This window comes from Zea mays, chromosome 3 (genome assembly GCF_902167145.1).
Source record: "Zea mays cultivar B73 chromosome 3, Zm-B73-REFERENCE-NAM-5.0, whole genome shotgun sequence".
NCBI classification, from domain to species: Eukaryota; Viridiplantae; Streptophyta; class Magnoliopsida; order Poales; family Poaceae; genus Zea; species Zea mays.
This window is the reverse complement of record NC_050098.1, coordinates 181578526-181594408: the sequence shown is the minus strand read 5'-3', so window position 1 is coordinate 181594408 and position 15883 is coordinate 181578526. Positions and strand designations below refer to the sequence as shown.

Below are 15883 nucleotides of genomic sequence, written 5' to 3'. Positions count from 1 at the left end.
CTGCAGGGTATTTCGAATCTATATATATGAGAAAGCTTGCGCATTCAGGAAAATTGACCATCTGTTTGCTCCCGCCATCTGAATCAATCTTGTTCCCGACCAAAATGAACGAAAAGCGCTGAGGATCCGATGGGCCAACCTGAAAGGGGGACAAGATGGTGAATCCTTCGGTTAGCGTTAGAGTACTCAGATCATGCAACATGCATGCACTGCACTTAACAACGAAACCGAAACGTAGACAAGGTTATGCCGGTTTTCTTTTATTTTCTTTTGATTTTGGGTGTAAAAATGAAGTCTATGTAAATCATAATGAACTTGTCGTGGATGAGACTATACTGACGATCATCTGAATATTTATCTTTATCTTTTGTATTTTATTCTCAACCACATGAGTAGCTGCTATTGTAACCAGACATCCAGAAAGATACATGCTCGTGGGAGATGTGGCTTACTTGATTGAGGAACTCATCATGTCAGGTATCGAGCGTATTAAAGCTTCTCCTAGTAGCTATCTTTCTTGTTTTTCTTGTTGATGGGAATCTGTGGTAGAATTTTAATGTAAGTTAATAACAGACAAGATAGCTTACTAAGCGACCGATGGGGTTATGCCATTATTACATAACACATAGCATCAGAGAGGCAAAGGAGGAAGGTTTACTTGCCTTACCCATGAAGGTTGCAAAAGCAGTCTTAAGGCCAAGCACATCAACAGATCAGCTATTCTCCTACAAGAGAAAAAAACATCAATACGTCTGGTCAACAATATTAATAACGACTCGTGGCATATCAAAAAAACCATACTAACACTTTTATAAGGAAAATAACAAAATGTGATTATAGAAATGTATTTTGTCACCCTTCTCCTGAGGGTTGGAACAACCTTGAAAATGCTTTCTTCTCTCGATCTCAGATGTGAGAAATCTGCCAGAATTGCCAGTGCACGTCCAGAAAAAGATGTGGTATGAACTTAAGTCCTTATTTTTGAACTTGTATGAACTTAAGTCTGAAGATTCATAGAAGTAGCAAAGCAACCTTTTTTGCGGCAGCAAGCTCTCGGTTAATTCCTCCTTCAGGATGTCAAAAACAAAATCCAATGGTTTCAGTTGTGAACACAAACCACCGTTTGACTCTTAACAACAACATTAATGTGGTCGAGCGCATTATGTACCTGCAAATGTGGTACACTGTGAAACATGAGGTGTCTGTAAGGAGCTTTGAATTGACTATGAAGACACGAAAGTAATTCACTATAGGGACACTAAAAGTAAGTCCAACCAACACCAAGACTATCAACAATTTTCTATCCACATCTTGTGTTCTTACGGTGGGAGAGCAAAAAATCGCAACACTGTATCCAAACCTAGGATCACAAAAGGACAATTCGATCTCCAGGAAAATCTACAACAACAATTTTCAATTGATCACCATCAGATCAAGCTAAGAAACGCCTATGTGCAGCCGACATGAGCATTACACATAAACGTAGACATGCACATGTTGTTTAATGAGATATTTGAGTCGGCCTCAGTGTCGCAAACGTGTCAGAAAAGAGATACGTCATTTTACTAATTAGATTAGATACTATTTTGGTAGCAATCAACGTAGTTGTACACTCTAATCCAGTAATCCTCATAGAAGACCATAGCCATCAAATCCATTTTGTTTGGTTAAAAAAGATACCCACCATATTCATTACAAAAATGGCTTCAATTAACCCCCTCCTGAACCTATATCTAGAGATTCACCTCTGTCATTCTGACATATTATATCCAAAATAAGTCCTAAACTTCATATAAATTATCTATCATTGCAATAAAAAGCTAAAGTATGTGCATGAATTGTCCTCCTCTATTTGTACTTAAAACACTAAATAACCCCTTAATCCACCCACAACATTTAAATATTAAACAATCCAAATTAACCTCTAAATTTACATAGGTTAGAAAAGTATACAAAATAATTGATGAATAAAGGTTATCGTAACTAAACAAAGGTAAGAAAGTATCTGTAGATTTATACATCGGGTATAAACTTAGAATATGGAAAAAAACAAAGACAGAGGGCTAAATACATATTTTACTTGTGGAGGTACAGGTAAATAAATTTATGGACAAATTGGGACAACTATCTCTCAAACTTGCCCAATTGATGTATGAGAACTACATCTAGTTTACCTTCTGGATACTTGAGGAGTGATGTCCCATTACAAAACTGATAAATGCACTATTTCATTGTCAAGATGATTCACTTTATAAAAAGAAAATACCATAGACAAATGCATCAAGTATGTGCAAATGTGTTATCAGGTATAAACTTAGAATATGGAAAAAACAAAGACAGAGGGCTAAATAAATATTTTACTTGTGGAGGTACAGTTTCCCGGCGGTCCGTATCTGCTTCACGGCACCGCGCCTGCGGCCCCGTTGAGCCGGTTGGTGAAGGTGACGCGGTACATGCGGCCGGACAGCTGCAAAATTCACCACAATGCAGGTCTTAGATCAGTTTTCTTGCTGTCGTTACATAAAAGCAAGTTGGCATAACTTGGACAACTACTTTGAAACGTACATTTTTTTCTTCTCAGTACTTGAATTTGTGAATGTGTTTACTTTACCTTACTAACTTTTATCCAAACGTAAAGTTGAGCACATCACAGAAATGGAAATGAAACACAGTAAAAAGGAATTTTGCCAGGATAGACCAAAAACAACAGGTAAAGTAGGTGTCACTGGGAGAGTGAAGTCCTAAACAGTAAGGCTTAACTTCAAGCGAACCGAAATATTGCTTATAACATCTTCATCCATCATGTCTCCAAATCCATTATTCTCTTGACAGTCCTGGAGTGCTGGGTTATCCAACACCCTCCTTAGTACAGTAGAAGCTGATGTTAGTCTTTGTACCTAAATGTAATAGCACAATTAGAAAAAAGAAAATAACATGGTTAATCCTTAAGAATATATTATCAGAGCATAATACCATTTCCTCTGGTGATGAGTAGTCTCTAGGTCCAGTGAGGTCAAGACAACTTCTTAATTCTCTGTATAGCCTACACTTTTTAGATTTTGGTATAGATCCAGCAATTCCGATGCACAAACAAACAGTAGAAAAAGAGGGACGGCGGCTCGACAAAAGAATTTGAATGGGCTCATCAGATCCAGATCATCATACCATAAAACAAATGGAACAAATAAAACTTGCCATAAATTAGCAAGGGATTATGTAAAGAATGCGAGAACATTCAGATTATTCGGACTCCACAAATTCGCCATCTACACAGAGGAGAGAGGACACAGGAAGGGGATACCAGACCGACGACCGCTTGTCCGCCTTGACCAACCGAGAAGGAAGTAGAGACGCTTCCCCCCCACAATTAATTGATCAACAATTTCCAGAGCTGAAACCGAAATCGCACTCAGTATCTAAATTTCACTTGATGAACCTTAATCGCACTCAGTATCCCACATACTTGCGCTCGAACTCGTGGAGGAGGCGGCACCCGGCGCAGGCGGTCCAGAAGGTCCCAGGGGCAGGGGCGGTGAGCGCCTCGTAGGCCTTGGTGGCGCGGTCGAGTGCCTCCTCGGCGGCGGCAGCAACGGAGGGGTAGGCGGCTGCGGTGGTGGCGTCGAGGCCGACGCGGAGGGACTTGATGAGCGACTTGAAGTGGCGGCAGAGCTCGGAGACGGAGAGCGGCGAGGCGTCGGGGTCGTCGGGCTCGGGCAGCAGCAGCGCGGCGTGGTGGGAGGAGGCGTCGGCGAGGAGCACGTTGGCGGCGGTGGCCACCACTGGGGCACGTGGGGAGGTCGGGTACAGGCGAGCGGCGCGGAGGGCGTACCTGCGCGCGAAGGGCATGCCTGCCCGTGGAGAGCTCCGACTCGGCCAGCGCCAGGAGGCGGTCGGCCTCGGCCACGGATTCAGGCCCCGATGGCACGGTGGCGATGGGTTCGCCGGCCATCTGTGGGGAAGGCAGGACTCTTCGATGGATAGTGGACGCCGATGATGGGGCGAGGAGAGTGGATCGTGCCTTCCATGTTGAGTTGGGGCTCGGTCGCACCTTCCACGACCTTCCATGGGGATCCAGGGCAGGGTCGTCGCGGTGGGGCGAGAGACCGTTGATTGCGGGAGGCCATGGAGAGTAGACCGCGCCTTCCCTGGAGAGTTGGGTGCAGAGGTCACACCTTCCATGGAGAGCCGGGGCTAGATCGGCATGGTAAGGCGAGGACGCGTTGATTGCGGGAGGAGACTACGGAAGGACGCAGCGAGAGAGACGCGGCGCAAGGGGCGGGTCAGCGTAGAGAGGCGGGGATCTCGGAACCTTTCAAGCTGGGATAGATGGCAGAACCGTGCACCGTTGGTGTTGTGGACGCCTACACTAAGAGCTTAAGGAGTAGTAGAGATTATTGGTTATGTTTTTGTGAACTTTGTTTCTAGCACATATGATGTTAGTGTTGTGCAATAATGTTACATGTTTGTGGAATGGATGATGAATTGTTTTATAATGATACTTGTTGCTATCTTATTATAATAAGGGTTTATAAATCCGTAGGTTAATAAATATTTGGTTATTTAATTTAATATCTATACTACTATATTAAGGCTGCAAGAGTAGCCTGCCTCCCTTGCGTTCTGCCTTTGATCAATCTGGACCGTTCGTCCCCACGCTATCGCCCGTGCGCCCCTCCGTCCGATCCGTCAACTGCATAAAGAAATGCCAACGCGTGCGGCTCACGAATCCCTGGCTGACCAATGGGGTCACGCGAACGACCAGAGGGGTCTTCTTCTTCGTATCTATCCCCCGCGAATCGCAACAGAATATGGTTCATGCTGATCTCCGTCGAGCGTAACAACCCGGGCCGTGATCCCTTGGCCTCGGAACTATATGGACGATGCGCTATCTGCATGAAGACGCGACGCTGGAGGAGATGCTGAACCCAAGACAATCAAGTGTTCATGCCCCCAGCGTGCGGCGCGGACCTGAGTTCCTCCAGCGCCGCCCTGGCCTGGTCCTGCAGCAGGTTCATCCGACGCAGGTACACCTCCACCTTCTGGATCCGCTAATGTCGCCAATTCTCCCCTTCCATCGGCACCCCCGCGATAGGGGGCGACAGCTCCAGCCCCTGAAGCGTCGTGGTAGAATAATGTTGTCGTCACGGAGCATACAAAGGCGGAAAGGCCCCAAACTCAGGTGGAGTGGTAGAGGTCCCGGTCCAGCAGAACCGCTCCCCGGAATCGAGAGCCGAAGCAAGAGAAAGCTTAGAAACAAGTTCAAATCCAGCGGGCGTTAGTAATCCGCGGCCTAGCAGAGAGAGATCCGGCAGAAGCTTCCGTTCCGTGGCGCAGGGCTCCAGGCTCCTCCACACATAACACGGGAGAGCAAAGCCGCTGAGGGGGCAGCGGGGGAGAGAGAGAGAAGGCAAGGGAGTGGTTCTGCCGGACACAAGAGGCATCGAGCCAGCGACCGGCAACAGTTTTCTCCGAGGGCAAGCCTCTTCCTCGTCGCCGCCGACATCACCCGCCGCGGCTGTCGGGGATGTCGGTCAGGGTGGTCGATACCCTTCACATCTGCAACGGCGATCTGGTGGGGAAGTTCTCGCTGTCCGACACCTGCAGGACCAGGGCGGCCGAGGCGATCCTGCAGCTGAGGTCGATGGGGATCAAGTCGATGGGGAAGTTTAATGGGTAGCAATGTAATTCATCCAACCATATGGCCATACGGGCACATAAGTAGATAACATATTGCTATATTTAACACCAAACTAAACAACACTTGAGGGATGCCATAGGGCTTACCTCATATTGAAATCTATCCGTAAAAACTCCCCATCTGAACTCCTATCAACGATCACAGATGTGGTAGTATTGACTGCTAAGTAACTGCTCAACTCCTGCAATATAAAATCATCATTGTGTTCATTCAAAACTCAAAGTCCACCATTGAATAAGATAAAGCCCGCAGATCTTGAATGAGAAATCAAGTCAACTTCAAACTGCTAGCATGTAAAGCACATTGCAATATTTAAACAATGTCAACCCACGATGTATTGGATCCAGAGCAACAAATATTTAGGATACAAAATGTAACTGAAATGTTTAGTGTGTCCAAGTGGAATATTTTGGATACAGAATGTTAGAATGTAACTAAGGCCATATTTGGGACTACTTCACTCCTTTTGCTTATGTAGAATTGCAGATATAAGTGCATTATCATTTGGTTTTCTGTAGCATATATAGTTGACTTCAGTAACAATGTTTCATTCCTCACTCCTATTGTTTCTGTAGCGTCAATGTTTTAATTGATTCATTTCCATACACTTGTTTAAAACCACCAATTGGAGCATGAAAGAAGACCTATCATGCTGGCTTTTAATTTTTTGGTGCTAAAAGTCTTTGACAGAAAAAGAAGTGCCAGCAACAACTGCAACTGATTACAGACGAAACTGAGGGGGGGGGGGGGGGGGGGGGGCAAAAAACATACTATTCCAAAAAACATTGCTAATGCTGCTACAATGGATAATCCAGCCCAGCGCCAGATAGTGATGCCTCGGTCAAATCCCTAGGTATTTTCCTGCAAGATGAAAAAATATCCAAACATTCACTACTAGAAAGAGTATGAGAAACTATATAAACCCATCAGTTATAAATGAAACTCAGAAAACGGTAACCAGAAAGTTAGTCACACTTTTACGACCACAATGAAGTAATAAACAAATGCTACTTCTGAATTTTCAGTACGTATAGTTGTAGACACAGTTGATGCATCCCTCCTCGCTCGGCTCTTTGCAATGATGAGGTGGTAACTGTCGTCTGTCGTCCTGCGCTCTTTTAGCTTCTTTGTTTGTGTTCAGTGTCCAATTCAATTCAGTTATTAGGAAAGTTCAGCCCTGACTACCAACTAATACAGTATACTGTGATATATACGTATTGTGTTCTTGACATAAAATTATTTCCATGCGAGCGGCCGGAATAAAAACCACCGAACATAGTTGTAGCAGAGCTAGAGTCTCGAGTATAAATTCTGATAGAGCCTTTATTTATGTCTCTAGCTCTTTTTGCTCTCTGTCCGCACGTGGGAAGCATAGGACAAGCAATAGAAATGCGTCTGTCCTCTCTCTTGGGCCACCTTAATTATGATTTATTTAGTTCATTTTTTTGTTTTTGTGTGTTTCTTTTTAAATAGATGGTTACAAATATAAATATTTGACATAGGGTAGAGCCAATGTGATTTACAAAATAGAGATTACACCTCTAAATATAATGTGCATTCAACTAGGTACACTCTTGCTCAGCATCTAGCGGCCAGTTTTGGTTGGGACCGGGGGTAACCCGTTACCACGCCCGGTCCTTCTCCTGAGTTGGCTGCACCAATCACCATCAACACTTAGTTCAATTCATGGATAAATTTTTGTTTTAGGCTACTCTTTTGCTATGTTACATTATTACAAAAAACAACTTGGTCTTGGTTCATTTCTGACATGAAAGTAGCCTCTTGCTGTTCTTATGCTTCCCCTAATATAACTTTTATTTTTTTGAATAATTTTCTAGCTTGTCGACAATTAGAGGCTCTCCCATTCTTGGATCCACTTAAGCATTTTAGAGGTGTTGTATTCTACTATCAAAGGTTAGCATGATTGTTTCTACACATCTCCTACTCCCTTCTTTGCTTAGTAATGGTTGATAAGTATAAGCACATGAATAGTATGGAAGAAAAAAAGATAATACATTATTACAAAAAGTAACTTGGTCTTGGTTCATTTTCTGAATGAAAGTAGTCTCTTGTTGTTCTTATGCTTCCTCTAATATAACTTTTATTTTATATAACATATGTTAAGTAATACAATGTCGAGCTTGTGTGTATTGGGGTTTTTTATTGGGGTATAAAGTTTATATGCATTCTTCTGGTATATTTCGGTTGATGCTAATTTTTAGATAAAATGATAGTGGGGAGGCTTAGCTGGTAGTATACTTTGAGTTCGGTGCACTTGGATCCGTTCACAATTCTCTTTGTCATCTGCTTCTGTTCATGTTCTTTTCCGAATATACCATTCAACACAAAGGCAAACACCCTTTAGTGTTTCTCTTCATGTTCTTTTCCAGTTACATCGGTTGCTCTGTGAGACAACCACTCACTTGCATTTCTTAAGAAGCATCGACAGTTATCTGTAGCAGTCCCATAGTACCTCTCGCGTCAACAAACATGAAACATATAACAACCTAGGGAGACTGTCCGCATAAGCTCACTTGAAATCAGAACCTCGATGACGACATGATGACTGATGAGATTAAATGGCTTTAGAAAGTAAACGACATGATAATTGATCAGAAACTCGATGACGACATGAGAATTGATGAGAATAAAAGGCTTTACAAAGTAATAACTTTTTTGAGCTTCTGGCAACATATATTTTCATGAGGATTTTTATGGGCTACAGCGGAAAGTATGTTTAATATAGCTTCAGGTTGTTCGACGACTACCATGATGAGGATTTTTATGGGCTACTGCAGAAATACAATATTGTCGCTCGAGTAGATGTTAAATTCCCGATTGAACCAGTTATCGTGACAGATAACATTTTATTTTATCTGACATCAATGTAAGCCAACAATTCTTTAAGTTTCATTTACAAAGTTACACGATCTTCATACCATCGCCTATTCTCCTACTGAAATACTATTAGGGAGCCAAGATCGAGGCCATAACATCTTGGTATGAGACAGTCAATATCTCTACAATTGTCGATATATTGTTTGTTTTCATGTAATTGTTGTGCACTCGCGTTTTATATATAGGTCTGCATGATATTGATGGTTGCAATGTAGTGGTGAAACAGGTAGATTAAAATAACAAAATTTATATGTATAGCCAGGATCACCACTTGATTACAAAATCTTTTCTCATAACAATATAACACATTTATATATATAAGTTATCATGATATTATATGTTCCCGTTGCAACGCACGGGCACTAACCTAGTTAACGATTAGAAGCGCTAGAACGATGATATGATAATGTTATTATAAAGGTTTTGGGTTTATGGTGTTAAACACTTAAAATATGATTTTTCGTTATATATATATATATATATATATATTTGTATTTGATTGTGTGGCTCGCGAGCCTAACGAGGTGGCTCGAGCTTCCTAACGAGCCGAGCTCGTTACAGCAACGAGCCATAACGAGCCGAGCTGGCCTAAAATATCTCAATATCTACTTCAACGTAAAATATTAAAAATCAGTGCAGCATGTGGGGTTTGAAACCACACCCTAATGGAAGAAGACTGGAAGACACAGGGTGAAGTTGTCTAACCAGTAGAACATCATGCTCGAGTGTTTGTAGTATTGAATATAAAATGTACATATGTATATATATTTTTTTGTAAAATAAAAAATAATCGTGTCGGACTGAGCCAGCACTACGGGCCGAGGCTACGACCCTAGCACCGCACGACGCTCGTGCTGGGTTGACCCAGACACTATTAAATGGGTCGTGCCTCGGGCCGACTCGCCAGACACAGCCCATTTGGTCATCTATACATCTGCACATTCTACTTCTTTTCTCTCTTCCCTCATGTCTCAACCTCCGCGCCACCCCATTCTCGGCATAGGGCGTAGTAGCAGACGCCTCCTCCCCGTATTCGTCCGACACCAGCCCCGACACCGACTCGTGCGGTGGCTATTGCACGTCCACGAGGACGTTTCACATCATGTGCGTGAAAGTCGCCTAGAGGGGGGGTGAATAGGGCGAATCTGAAATTTACAAACTTAAACACAACTTCAAGCCGGGTTAGCGTTAGTAGAAACGAGTCCGAGAGAGAGGGCGCAAAACAAATCGTGAGCGAATAAAGAGTGAGACACGATGATTTGTTTTACCGAGGTTCGGTTCTTGCAAACCTACTCCCCGTTGAGGTGGTCACAAAGACCGAGTCTCTTTCAACCCTTTCCCTCTCTCAAACGGTCACTTAGACCGAGTGAGCTTCTCTTCTCAATCAAACGGAACACAAAGTTCCCGCAAGGACCACCACACAATTGGTGTCTCTTGCCTTGGTTACAATTGAGTTTGATCACAAGAATGAAGGAAGAAAAGAAGCGATCCAAGCGCAAGAGCTCAAATGAACACGACAAATCACTCTCTCTAACCACTAAAGCTTTTGTGTGGAGTTGGGAGAGGATTTGATCTCTTTGATGTGTCTTGTATTGAATGCTAGCTCTTGTAAGGTGTATAAGAGTGGAAAAACTTGGATGTCATTGAATGTGGGGTGGTTGGGGTATTTATAGCCCCAACCACCAAAAATGGTCGATGGAAGGCTGCAGTCGCATGGCGCACCGGACAGTCCGGTGCGCCACCGGACACTGTCCGGTGCGCCAGCCACGTCAGCGGACCGTTGGGGTTCGACCGTTGGAGCTCTGACTCGTGGGGCCTCTGGGCTGTCCGGTGGTGCACCGGACAGGTTCTGTAGACTGTTCGGTGCGCCTTCTAGCGCTGCTCTGTCCTCTGCGCGCGCAGGCACGCATTTAATGCGTTGCAGCCGACCGTTGCTCCGCGAAGTAGCCGTTGCTCCGCTGGCACACCGGACAGTCCGGTGTGCACCGGACACTGTCCGGTGACTCACCGGACAGTCCGGTGAATTATAGCGGAGCGCCCTTGAAAATTCCCGAAGGTGAAGAGTTTGGCCTCGAGTGCCCTGGTGCACCGGACACTGTCCGGTGGTGCACCGGACACTGTCCGGTGGCACACCAGACAGTCCGGTGCGCCAGACCAGGGTGCCTTTCGGGTTGTCTTTTGCTCTCTTGTTTGAACCCTTTTTTGGTCTTTTTATTGGCTTATTGTGAACCTCTGGCACCTGTAGAACTTATCGACTAGAGCAAACTAGTTAGTCCAATTATTTGTGTTGGGCAATTCAACCACCAAAATCAATTAGGAAATAGGTGTAAGCCTAATTCCCTTTCAATCTCCCCCTTTTTGGTGATTGATGCCAACACGAACCAAAGCAAGTATAGAAGTGCATAATTGAACTAGTTTGCATGATGTAAGTGCAAAGGTTACTTAGAATTGAGCCAATATAAATACTTATAAGATATGCATGGATTGTTTCTTTACATTTTTAATATTTTGGACCACGCTTGCACCACATGTTTTGTTTTTGCAAGTTCTTTTTGTAAATCCCTTTCAAATTCCTTTTGCAAATAGTCAAAGGTGAATGAATAAGATTTTGAGAAGCATTTTCAAGATTTGAAATTTTCTCCCCCTGTTTGAAATGCTTTTCCTTTGACTAAAAACAAAACTCCCCCTCAATAAAATCCTCCTCTTAGTGTTCAAGAGGGTTTTAAGATATCAATTTTGAAAATACTACATTCTCCCCCTTTTGAACACGATAAGATACCAATTTGAAAATCATTAGTTTTAAAATTAGGTGGTGGTGCGGTCCTTTTGCTTTGGGCTAATACTTTCTCCCCCTTTGGCATGAATCGCCAAAAACGAATACTTAGAGTGAAATATAAGCCCTTAGAACTACTTTCTCCCCCTTTGGTAAATAACATATGAGTGAAGATTATACCAAAGTTGGAGAGTTGCTCGGAGCGACGACGAAGGGTGAATACTTGATGGAGTGGAGTGGAAGCCTTTTGTCTTCGCCGAAGACTCCAATTCCCTTTCAATACACCCATGACTTGGTTTGAAATTCACTTGAAAACACATTAGTCATAGTATATAAAAGAGATATGAACAAAGGTATATTCATGAGCTATGTGTGCAAAACATCAAAAGAAATTCCTAGAATCAAGAATATTTAGCTCATGCCTAAGTTTGTTAAAAGTTTGTTCATCTAGTGGTTTGGTAAAGATATCGGTTAATTGTTCTTTAGTGTTAATGTATGCAATCTCGATATCTCCCTTTTGTTGGTGATCCCTTAGAAAATGATACCGAATGGCTATGTGTTTAGTGCGGCTATGTTCAACGGGATTATCCGCCATGCGGATTGCACTCTCATTATCACATAGAAGAGGAACTTTGGTTAATTTGTAACCATAGTCCCTAAGGGTTTTCCTCGTCCAAAGTAGTTGCGCGCAACAATGACCCGCGGCAATATACTCGGCGTCGGCGGTAGAAAGAGCTACGAAATTTTGCTTCTTTGAAGCCCAAGACACCAAGGATTTCCCAAGAACTGGCAAGTCCCCGATATGCTCTTTCTATTGATTTTACACCCCGCCCAATCGGCATCCGAATAACCAATTAAATCAAATGTGGATCCCCGAGGGTACCAAAGCCCAAACTTAGGAGTATCAACCAAATATCTCAAGATTCGTTTTACGGCCGTAAGGTGAGCTTCCTTAGGGTCGACTTAGAATCTTGCACACATGCATACGAAAAGCATAATGTCCGGTCAAGATGCACATAAATAAAGTAAAGAGCCTATCATCGACCGGTATACCTTTTGATCGACGGATTTACCTCCCGTGTCGAGGTCGAGATGCCCATTGGTTCCCATGGGTGTCTTGATGGGCTTGGCATCCTTCATTCCAAACTTGTTTAGAATGTCTTGAATATACTTCGTTTGGCTAATGAAGGTGCCCTCTTGGAGTTGCTTCACTTGAAATCCTAAGAAGTATTTCAACTCCCCCATCATAGACATCTCGAATTTCTATGTCATGATCCTACTAAACTTTTCACATGTAGATTCGTTAGTAGACCCAAATACAATATCATCAATATAAATTTGGCATACAAACAAATCATTGTCAAGAGTTTTAGTGAATAGAGTAGGATCGACCTTTCCGACTTTAAAGCCATTAGTGATAAGGAAATCTCTTAGGCATCCATACCATGCTCTTGGGGCTTGCTTGAGCCCATAAAGCGCCTTAGAGAGTTTATATACGTGATTAGGGTACTCACTATCTTCAAAGCCGGGAGGTTGCTCAACATAGACCTCTTCCTTGATTGGTCCGTTGAGGAAGGCACTTTTCACGTCCATTTGATAAAGCTTAAAGCCATGGTAAGTAGCATAGGCAAGTAATATGCGAATTGATTCAAGCCTAGCTATAGGTGCATAGGTTTCACCGAAATCCAAACCTTCGACTTTTGAATATCCTTTGGCCACAAGTCGGGCTTTGTTCCTAGTCACCACACCATGCTCATCTTGCTTGTTGCGGAAGACCCACTTGGTTCCTACAACATTTTGATTAGGACGTGGAACTAAATGTCATACCTCGTTCCTAGTGAAGTTGTTGAGCTCCTCTTGCATCGCCACCACCCAATCCGAATCTTGAAGTGCTTCATCTATCCTGTGTGGCTCAGTAGAGGAAACAAAAGAGTAATGCTCACAGAAATGTGCAACACGAGATCTAGTGGTTACCCCCTTATGAATGTCGCCGAGGATGGTGTCGACAGGGTGATCTCGTTGAATTGCTTGGTGGACTCTTGGGTGTGGCGGTCTTGGAACTTCATCCTCCTTGTTTTGATCATTTGCATCTCCCCCTTGATCATTGCCGTCATCTTGAGGTGGCTCATTTTCTTGATCTTCTCCTTCATCATCTTGAGCCTCATCCTCAATTTGAGTTGGTGGAGATGCTTTCATGGAGGAGGATGGTTGATCTTGTGCATTTGGAGACTCTTCGGATTCCTTAGGACACACATCCCCTATGGACATGTTCTTTAGTGCGACGCACGGAGCCTCTTCATCACCTATCTCATCAAGATCAACTTGCTCTACTTGAGAGCCGTTAGTCTCATCAAACACAACGTCACAAGAAACTTCAACTAGTCCTGATGACTTGTTAAAGACTCTATATGCCCTTGTGTTTGAATCATATCCTAGTAAAAAGCCTTCTACTGTCTTAGGAGCAAATTTAGATTTTCTACCTCTTTTAACAAGAATAAAGCATTTGCTACCAAAGACTCTAAAATATGAAATATTGGGCTTTTTACCGGTTAGGAGTTCATATGATGTCTTCTTGAGGATTCAGTGTAGATACAACCGGTTGATAGCGTAGCAGGCGGTGTTGACCGCCTCGGCCCAAAACCGATCGGAAGTCTTGTACTCATCAAACATGGTCCTCGCCATGTCCAATAGAGTTCTATTCTGACTCTCCACTACACCATTTTGTTGTGGCGTGTAGGGAGAAGAGAACTCATGCTTGATGCCCTCCTCCTCAAGGAAGCCTTCGATTTATGAGTTCTTGAACTCCATCCCGTTGTCGCTTCTTATTTTCTTGATCCTTAAGCCGAACTCATTTTGAGCCCGTCTCAAGAATCCTTTTAAGGTCTCTTGGGTATGAGATTTTTCCTGCAAAAAGAATACCCAAGTGAAGCGAGAATAATCATCCACAATAACTAGACAGTACTTACTCCCGCCGATGCTTATGTAAGCAATCGGGCCGAATAGATCCATGTGTAGGAGCTCGAGCGGTCTGTCAGTCGTCATGATGTTCTTGTGCGGATGATGAACTCCAACTTGCTTCCCTGCCAGACATGCGCTACAAATCCTGTCTTTCTCAAAATGAACATTTGTTAGTCCCAAAATGTGTTCTCCCTTTAGAAGCTTGTGAAGATTCTTCATTCCAACATGTGCTAGTCGGCGATGCCAGAGCCAGCCCATGTTAGTCTTAGCAATTAAGCAAGTGTCGAGTTCAGCTCTATCGAAATCTACTAAGTATAGCTGACCCTCTAACACTCCTTTAAATGCTATTGAATCATCACTTCTTCTAAAGACAGTAACACCTACATCTGTAAAAAGACAGTTGTAGCCCATTTTGCATAATTGAGATACGGAAAGCAAATTGTAATCTAAAGAATCTACAAGAAAAACATTGGAAATTGAGTGGTCAGGCGATATAGCAATTTTACCCAATCCTTTGACCAAACCTTGATTTCCATCCCCGAATGTGATAGCTCGTTGGGGATCTTGGTTTTTCTCGTAGGAGGAGAACATCTTCTTCTCCCCTGTCATGTGGTTTGTGCACCCGCTATCAATGATCCAACTTGAGCCTCCAGATGCATAAACCTACAAAACAAGTTTAGTTCTTGGTTTTAGGTACCCAAACGGTTTTGGGTCCTTTGGCATTAGATACAAGAACTTTGGGTACCCAAACACAAGTCTTTGATCCCTTGTGTTTGCCCCCAACAAACTTGGCAACTACCTTGCCGGATTTGTTAGTCAAAACATAAGATGCATCAAAAGTTTTAAATGAAAAGTTGGAATCATTTGATGCATTAGGAGTTTTCTTTTTAGGCAATTTAGCATGGGTTGATTGCCTAGAGCTAGATGTCTCACCCTTATACATAAAAGCATGATTAGGGCCAGAGTGTGACTTCCTAGAATGAATTCTCCTAATTTTGCTCTCGGGATAACCGACAGGGTATAAAATGTAACCCTCGTTATCCTGAGGCATGGGAGCCTTACCCTTTACAAAGTTGGACAATCTCTTAGGAGGGGCATTAAGTTTGACATTGTCTCCCTTTTGGAAGCCAATGCCATCCTTGATGCCAGGGCGTCTCCCACTATAGAGCATGCTTCTAGCAAATTTAAACTTTTCATTTTCTAAGTCATGCTCATTGATCTTAGCATTAAGTTGAGCTATGTGATCATTTTGTTTCTTAATTAAAGCTTGATGGTCATGGATAGCATCAACATTAATGTCTCTACATCTAGTACAAATGGAAGTATGCTCAACAGTAGATGTAGAGGGTTTGCAAGATTTTAATTCTACAACCTTAGCATGTAATATATCATTTTCATTTCTAAGATTAGAAATAGTAACATTGCAAACATCAAAATCTTTAGCCTTAGCAATCAATTGTTCATTCTCAATCCTAAGGCTAGCAAGTGAGACATCCAATTCTTCAATCTTAGCAAGTAAGTTAACATTATCATCTCTAAGATTGGGAATTGAAACA

General features: G+C 43.0%; 1 long non-coding RNA gene and 1 pseudogene across 1 annotated transcript; one reads left to right on the top strand and one right to left on the bottom strand.

The window, feature by feature from the left end:
• Positions 1-3375: 3375 nt before the first annotated feature.
• On the bottom strand, positions 3376-4025 carry LOC103650982 (uncharacterized; annotated as a pseudogene).
• A 681-nt stretch (positions 4026-4706) lies between these two features.
• LOC103650981 (uncharacterized) lies at positions 4707-8763 on the top strand. Its single transcript, XR_564502.4, has 2 exons — positions 4707-5024; positions 7537-8763. It is a non-coding gene; the product is annotated as an uncharacterized lncRNA (long non-coding RNA).
• Positions 8764-15883: the final 7120 nt, after the last annotated feature.